General features: G+C 41.2%; 1 long non-coding RNA gene across 1 annotated transcript; it reads left to right on the top strand.

Annotated features, from left to right (window-relative positions):
- Window positions 1-2,965: 2,965 nt before the first annotated feature.
- LOC120618409 (uncharacterized) lies at window positions 2,966-7,715 on the top strand. The gene is made up of 2 exons (XR_005657248.1): window positions 2,966-6,755; window positions 7,369-7,715. It is a non-coding gene; the product is annotated as an uncharacterized LOC120618409 (long non-coding RNA).
- Window positions 7,716-8,078: the final 363 nt, after the last annotated feature.

Here is an 8,078-nt window from a genome sequence, read left to right as displayed (position 1 = left end):
ATTTCACATTCATAAACATGTGCAGGGGCTAATAAGCCAGCAGTGCATCTAATTTATTTAATTTAACACTATCTTATCTTTTGTCCCATTTTGCTACATTGAGGTTTAGTGAAGAAAATCTCTTTTCTTTTTCCTTTTGGGAGGAGGTTAACAGAAAGGACCCTTGCTGAGAAGGAAGTGTGTCTGTCGACAGTCTGAGGTTGGGTCCTTTGTGCAGGGCGATGCTCTCAGTGTGGGTGTGTGAGGCTTCCAGGTATAGACCATGTTGCTGAACTTGATTCCTAGTGACTGGAGTGTAAGTAATTATGTCTTAGTCGCTGGCCTTAACTATGCGAGTAGTGGAATCTTCTGTCCAGAGAATTCTGCAGATGTCAGTGTTCCAGTTAATAGGGGTTTGCTTTGAATTGTTGCCTTTGAGAAAAGCGTTCCAGAAAGGAGTTTCGAGCAGTCTTCTGTCTTGCGGGCAGCGCTAAATAATTGTGGCGAAGGGAGACTGTGTCTGAGAGGAATGTTGCTGCCTGTCATGGCTAATAGATGACAATAAAGAAACCACCTTTCACTGAACTGTTAGTGGCAGAATTACAGTTAAAAGGCAAAATTTGTGAGTGAAATGATAGGAACTCCATTTTTCTGATACATTTTATGCTTTTGTATTTTTTACAAGTCTGCCCTTACAGACTTCTGAAGCCCAAGAAGACCCAGCCATGAAAGTGATCTAGTATATTAGCCATGTTTTCCTAAATTAAAAATGAAGCAAAATAAGGGAACAAGTGTAAGCAGAAAAATCTTGAGAAAAGCTTGCATAAACTTCTCGTGTGATCGCTGATCTAAACTTCCAGTGTGCTAGACAGATTTTTTCTCTTCTGACGTCCATATCTACCTGCGGATTAAAAATATTTAGGCTGAAGAATCGATTATTGCAGCAGGGCCTAAAAATGCAGGGGAGATCATTTTCTTATTGTGACACCAGTAAGAAGTTTTAATGGTTATGGTTCACTTGTTTTTGTTTTTTAAAGTAAGGTCACTAAAAATGGTAGTTTCATCAAGTCGTCAGCCAGGAGGCCTCCCTAAAACTCGTGGGAAGACTGGACTTCACGGGACCGGGGCTTTACAGACCTACCTACTGTCGGAACCATGGGGATGAGAGTTACAGGTCACATCTGTGGAGGCAGGCAAAATAACCTTGGGCCTAGGACTTTTGGGATCCAGGGTCACATTTAGAGGATAGGCTTATCACATTTAGAGTAAATGAGGATGCCCAAGAATTCTTCTGAAAAGACCTAGAGCTAACGCAATTTTCCTTTCAGAACTGTCGGAGTGGTCTAAAGCCATTTCTTCACGAGAGCATATGAATCTCCAAATAGTTGCTGAGCGCCTACCGTGCCTCAGGAGGGCTCTGCAGTGGTTCCTGCTTCAGTGTTAGAGAAGATGCAGAGGGTCAGATAATGGAATTGTTAGTTAGATGAAGCCTTCGATATTGCGATTTATCATTAAGATATATATTTGATCTTTTTTGCCATTTCTGGCACGGAGCTAAAACCCTCGGACTATCCTATGTGATGTGAGTGATAAAGGTGTCTCTTGTTAGGTAAATGAGGTGACTTTGGGGTCCCACGTAAGGATGAGGGTTGGTTTCCAGGAGAACCAACCGTGCGATTAGAGGGTTGGAACTTTCAGTCCCACCCGACCGCATTCTGGTGAGGGGAGAGGGGCTAGAAGTTGAACCAATCGGCGGTGGCCAGTGATCTAATCAGTCATGTCTGTACAGCGAAGCCTTGAGAGAAACCCAAAGGACAGGATCTGGAAGAGCCGTGTTGGTGAACATGTGAAGATCTGGGGAGAGCGGCCCTCCTGGAAAGGTCAAGGGTGCTCTGTGCCCCCTTTTCCATACCTTGCCCTGTGCATCTCTTTCATCTGGCTGTTCCTGAGTTACATCCTTTTACAATAAATGGATAATCTAGTAAGTGAAACGTTCTCATGAGTTCTGTGAGCTGCTCTAGCAAATTAATTGAACTCAGGGAGAGGGTGGTAGGAACCTGATTTATAGCCAGTTGATCGATAGTACCGGTGACAACCTGGGCTTGTAATTGGCATCTGAACTTGGGGGTGGGTGGGTGGGTGCAGTCTTGTAGGACTAAGCCCTTTTTACCTGTTGGATCTGATGCTAAATCCAGGTAGTACAGAATTGAGTTGAGTTGTAGCTGGTGTCCTGAAAATTGCTTGGTGATATGGGGGAAAATTATTCCCCTACTAATGTTGAATTTGGGTCTAGGAACCCAAAATAAAGCCCAACTTTGCCACCCTCTTTACTAAACTAAATAATGCTGTCCACCTACCTGTGCCATGCAGATACGACCTGCACTTTATTTTCTCTGAGATTGAGTTGTCTCCTTTAGTGTCCACATTCGAGTAAGGCCAGTAGCGGGAGGGCAGGCTCAGAAGTGAGTACCCAGCTCTTATTCATGTCCAAGGTCAGAGATTTTTAAAGTTTTTAAAGGTTTTCATTACGTTAAAACAAGTTCAGTATTTCCAAAGAAAATTGGGGGAGGGCTTCTGTTTACCATCTGCTCACCACTCAGTAGTGGCATTACTAGATGGAGCCCAAGGGTCTCACAGGCCTGGAGCCTAAGAAAGATGTTGCCCTTATTTTTGGCGGTCAACTGCCAAATCTCTCGAGCCCTGCCCTCTCTCTTGAACTGCAGTCTGCATCTTTGCTTTCCTGCTGCTGTCCTTTCTCTATGTTTTTAAATCTCTCTCTCTCTCTCTGTGTGTGTAAATGCATTAAAATATACGTAAAATAAAATTTGCCATCCTAACCATTTTTAAGTATACACAGTTCAGTGGTATTAAGTATATTCACATTGTTGTGTAACCATCACAACCATCCATCTCCAAGTCTTTTCATCTTGCAAAACTGACTCTGCGCCCATTAAACACTAACTCCCCATTCCCGTCTCCCCTCAGCCCCTGGAAACCACTGTTCTACTTTCTGCCTCTGAATTTGAGTACTCTAGGTACCTCATATAAATGGAATTATACAGAACTTTTTCTTTGTGACTGGCTTATTTCACCTAGCATGATGTCTTTAAGGTTTACGCATATTGTAGCACATGTCAGAATTTCCTTCCTTTTGAAGTCTGAATAATATTCCACTGTATACCATATTTTGTTTATTCATTCATCTGTTGATGGATTCTTGGATTTTCTCCACCTTTTGGCTGCTGCTTTCTTTTGAACCACCTAGGCCCCTGACTGCCTCCCTCCCTACACCGGTCACACAAATATCCTGGAGGACTTCTCACTTTGAAAAAAAAATAAAAATAAAAACAGCCTTTCTAGGAGGCTGTTAATATGCTTCCTTGGCCCACCCACAGGGTTAGATGCATCTTTCAAGATTGAGCTAGGATCCGCTTTCTCTAAAATGTCTCCCCCAGGCCTTTCTCAGCTCCAGCTGATCTTTTTCTTCTCTGAAACCCTGCAGCAGTTATTGTCAGCAAGTCTTTTTGGCAATGAATCATGCACTTTTATGACATCTCTTTTGCTATCTAGAACTATTATTGAAACATTTCATTGAGAATCACGCAATGACCTCTTCCTGTTCTAACTGGATGGTGAACTCCACAAGGGCGTATGTGTGTCTTGTGTGTCTCTGTGTCTACTCGCCCCCATTCCACCCACGTTTGCACAGTATTTCACTCAGAGGTACTTAATACACATGTTTAATATTTCCATTTAAAAGTTATAAACCTGATTGCACTTTAATTCAGTGAAGTAGCTGATCAGGAGCCAACTTCCCAAATTATTTTCTCCGAACCGATTTCCTCATGAGTGGCTTGAAAAAAATGGTCAGATGAAATGTAAGAGAAAGAAATCTTCCTGTTAGCACCAGGGTTAATGGGCACATTTATCTTTGAGAGAGAAGGGAGATTACTATTTAAATGTCTTATTTTTAACTTCTGTGTTTCAGTTAAAGCATTCTTATATACGGTCTTGCATTGGGAATTTGGCAATAATATACACTCTTGGCAGGACACCCAGAGATGATGTTTCCATTTAAACCTATCTGATTAGAAGATGCCTTGACCCGTTCAGGTCTTAAATCACTGTAAAATGCTGACTGTTGCAGGCGTTCTCTATTTTAACTTTTGTTAATGAAAATTGTTACATCTTTGGTATTGTTAAAAATGCCATTCAGCTCTGGTTTGAAATGGAAATTTTATTACGGAATTGCTTCCTCCGCACAGTGGTGCACGGCGTGCAGCCTTTTGTATTTATTCTCTTGCCTTTCCCAGGTTTTCCTGAATAAGCAGCCGTCAGTAATATGTGCAGCTGTAAGTAACAGACACCTGACTCTCAGTGGCTTAAATAGTATATTTGTCTCACATGGTAAGTATAGAGGTAAGCATTTGCTGGAGTTGGTTCAGCTGTTCAGGGATGTCAGCAATGACGTAGGTTTTTTATTTTCACTTGGCTGTCTTAACATCATAGCTTCAAGTTTGTTTTGTCGAGCTCCAGGCACCCTCATTAAATACAAGAAGAAGACGGAATGGAGATGGACATTAGACTTCTCCCCTCTTGCCTTCCCCTTTTATCAGGAATCTTCCAGCAAATTGTCTTTTAGGTCTCATTAGCCACAAGTAGATGACATGGCCACCCTTAGCTGCAAAGGGAGGCTGTCAGGGTACTTGGCATCCCAAATTCTACAGTGGAGGCTGCATGGGCGAAGGGGGTTAGTAACACCTGTTCCTACAGTCATGTGCTGCATAACAACGTTTTGGTTGACGATGGACCACATATGCAACGGAGGTGTATGTGTACTAGGCTATACCGTCTCGATTTGTGAAAGTGCACTCTATGATGTTAATGCAATGACTAAATGTCCTAATGATGCGTTTCTCAGAAGGGATCCCTGTTGTTAAATGGCTCGTGACCATGATATTGGCCACAATGTATACACCTTGCTTGGGAAATTGTGTAACAGTCTATGGAATTTCTACTCAGCTGCTTTTCACATGCTAGGCGTTAAAGTATTTGTTGAGCTGAAAAGTGATATTTGCCTTGACTTTCAAATTCATATGTAGGAAGCCTTAGTTTCTTAGTTGGGCAGAGCTATAAAAGAGAAACACACACACACACAGGCATGCACACTAATCATTTGAAGGTAAGTTACATCATGGCCTTTGGCACCCTTTATAAATACTGTGTTTTTCCCAAGAATAGGGATATTTTCATATAGTACCACAGTATGTTTAGTGTCTTCAATACATTTAACATTGTTACAATACTTTACCATTTATATTCCAATTTTGTTAATTGACCCAATAATTTTCTTTATAGCATTTTCAGTATGGGATCCAGTCTCAGGTAAGGTATTACATTTAGTTGTCATGTCTCTTTAGTCTGGAACATTTCTACAGTGGCAGTGCTTCTTACGAGAGCCCCTTTCTCCTGCTACCTTATGCTAAGATTCCTTAGAAGCAGCAGTTTTCAAAATTTTTGGTCTCTTTACACTTTTAAAAATTATTGGGGACCCCAAAGCACTTTTTGTTTATGCGAATTATGTTCTTTACTACATTAGAAATATTTTAATTCATTTAAAATAACAATAATAAGTCTCTTGCATGTTAACATAAATAATTTTTGTGAAAAATAACTTTTCCAGAACAGCAAAAATAGAGAAAAGAGCAACATCATCTTACATTTTTGCAACTCTTTTTAAATGTCTTGCTTAATAGAAAACAGTTGGATTCTTATTTCTGTGAGCGCTTTCTAACTATTGTGATACATTATTTTAGTTGAAGTATATGAAGAAAATTCAGTTACGTGCAGATATGTAGCTAGAAAAGGGTGGAGTATTTTAATAGCCTTTTCGGAAAATTGTAAATATTTTTCTTTGATACTACACTAAAACTAGATAAGTGCTAATTTCTTAAAGACTAGCTGCTATGTGAAATCAGAAACCATATAAATGAACTTTTCCTATTCTCTTACATTAAGATCCACGGGTCTGTCTCGAACTTTGAACTGATGTTATATCATATCATTTGCATATCATATCATTTGGAAAATACTGGTTCACTGAGTTATATAGATCTTCCAAATGTTGACACATTTCATTATACAATATCCAAAAATCACTTTCATACATATCACAACTCATCTCATTGGAGAAATCTTCTAAGTATTGGGAGGCTGTTAAGCTCAGAGTGCCAGTTAACAAGTTTTCCAAAACTAAATTTATCTTGAAAGCTTGAGTTTCAACATTTCATTTTCCTCGAAGTGATAGGCTTATTTTGTTCATTTTCAAGAAAATGTTTGTCATATACTCAAATATGAGTAACCATAGTTCGTCAGTCTCTCTTTCAAGTAAAAACCGTGCTTCGTGAACTGAGGGGCTGGTTGGGCTCGCAACTCCGACAATTACGCATCCGCTTTTCCTAAAGACAGTGTCGTACTTGGGGTGCAGCTCAGGCGCTGTGTGCAGCCTTCCCATCTCATCCTGAGGTGTTAGAAAGACTCTGGGTTGAGATTTAGTATGTCATACTTTTTCAGGCTTCATCACGGACATTCTTCAGTGAAACTGGCTTTTTTTCTTCTTCCTTTCTTTTTTCCTTCCCTGAGTGTGTGATGGTGAAGAAAACTCATCCATGTTGGAGCCACTCCCTCGATTCACTCATCAGCACCGGACCCACCATTGCGTTTGTCACATCAGTGCAAATATCGACACAGCGGAAAGGGCAGAGAGCATCTCCGCGGTATATGGAAATAGTTTTGACAGGGCAGATCCCCTGAAAGAGTCCACAGGACTACGCTTTGAGAACCACTGCCTTAGATGACAGTGTGGTGCCGGCCTGACTGCCACTTGGAACTGGCTGGTCACTGTCGGCTCTGCCCCTTTCTCTTTATGCATTTCTTGGCCTAGGTGACATTGCCTGAGATTTTTTTTTTAAAGAGTTGATCATTTCTCTCTCACCTGTAATTTTATCTCATGTAATATCATGGTGAGTATGCAAGGTATGATTAATACCATTGCTTTAAGAGAAAACAGTGCAGCTCTAGATATATACCAGGCTATCTTGGTTTGCTGCAGCCAAATAAACCTAACAGTCTGTTAAGGTTTTGCAAATTAGAATAGCATACATGTGCTTCTTATTTAATGCCCCTATGTTAGAATGTCTGTAAGGAACAGTGAGTTAGTTGAGTCAGGTCACAGCAGTATGTTCAGCCTTAGTCTACCCGTGGCCCAGGCCAGCTGCTGAAAAGGTGGGCTGTGCACTCCAATGAAAACTCTGCCCACAGAGTGGGGCCCTCTTGTATCTTGCTTCCTTTGCATTGAATGGGGATAATAGTTTTTCATTCTAATTCCAGATGAGGCTGATTGGCCATCTCCGTTGTAGAGTTGGAGCTTTTAATTATCTGCAGCAGCCGGCAGCCATAGAAGAGCCGATAAGCAACAGAGCCATCAACACTTGAACAACACATGTCGGCGCTGATTAGCGCGGCTGGTTAGAGTGGGGACTAATGAGGCCAAGGTCACGGACGTGGCCCTGCAGCCCAGGTAGCTGGGCCACACTCCAAACTGCCGCCCCTCCCTGTCAGCTGCCTCACAGATGCACACTGCCTTCTGGACTGGGGCCAGGGAGGCCCCAGCCAGCAGTCAGCACGGGCTCCTTTTGTTTAAAACCAAACAAAATAAAAACAGGTTCTCTAATGTACCACCCTCTGTGATCCCTCTCTAGGAATATCAGACTTAATTATTTAAATTTAATTTGTTAGCCATTTGGTGGTTAATTTTTAAAAAATCTAATGATTTATTAGCATTCGTATAATAAACAACATTTAATATCTATTAATGAGAGTTCAAATAGATCAACTATTTAATTTCTTAATAAAAATGAATCAGAAAAGTATTACTTAGAAGGCACTCCATACTGTGAGCATGTTCTCTGCATGTTTTGTGACCTGGGCTCTTTCCCATTAGAGGAATCAGAATCGGAGCGGAGAATGGAGCCGTTTTGTCCTTCTGCCAGCAGCTCTGACTTCTAAGAGGAAAGCACGGGATTGGGGAAGGGGCACAG

This window comes from Pteropus medius, unplaced genomic scaffold, assembly GCF_902729225.1.
Source record: "Pteropus medius unplaced genomic scaffold, Ma_sr-lr_union100, whole genome shotgun sequence".
Taxonomy (NCBI): Eukaryota; Metazoa; Chordata; class Mammalia; order Chiroptera; family Pteropodidae; genus Pteropus; species Pteropus medius.
This window is presented reverse-complemented; position numbering and strand designations above follow the sequence as displayed.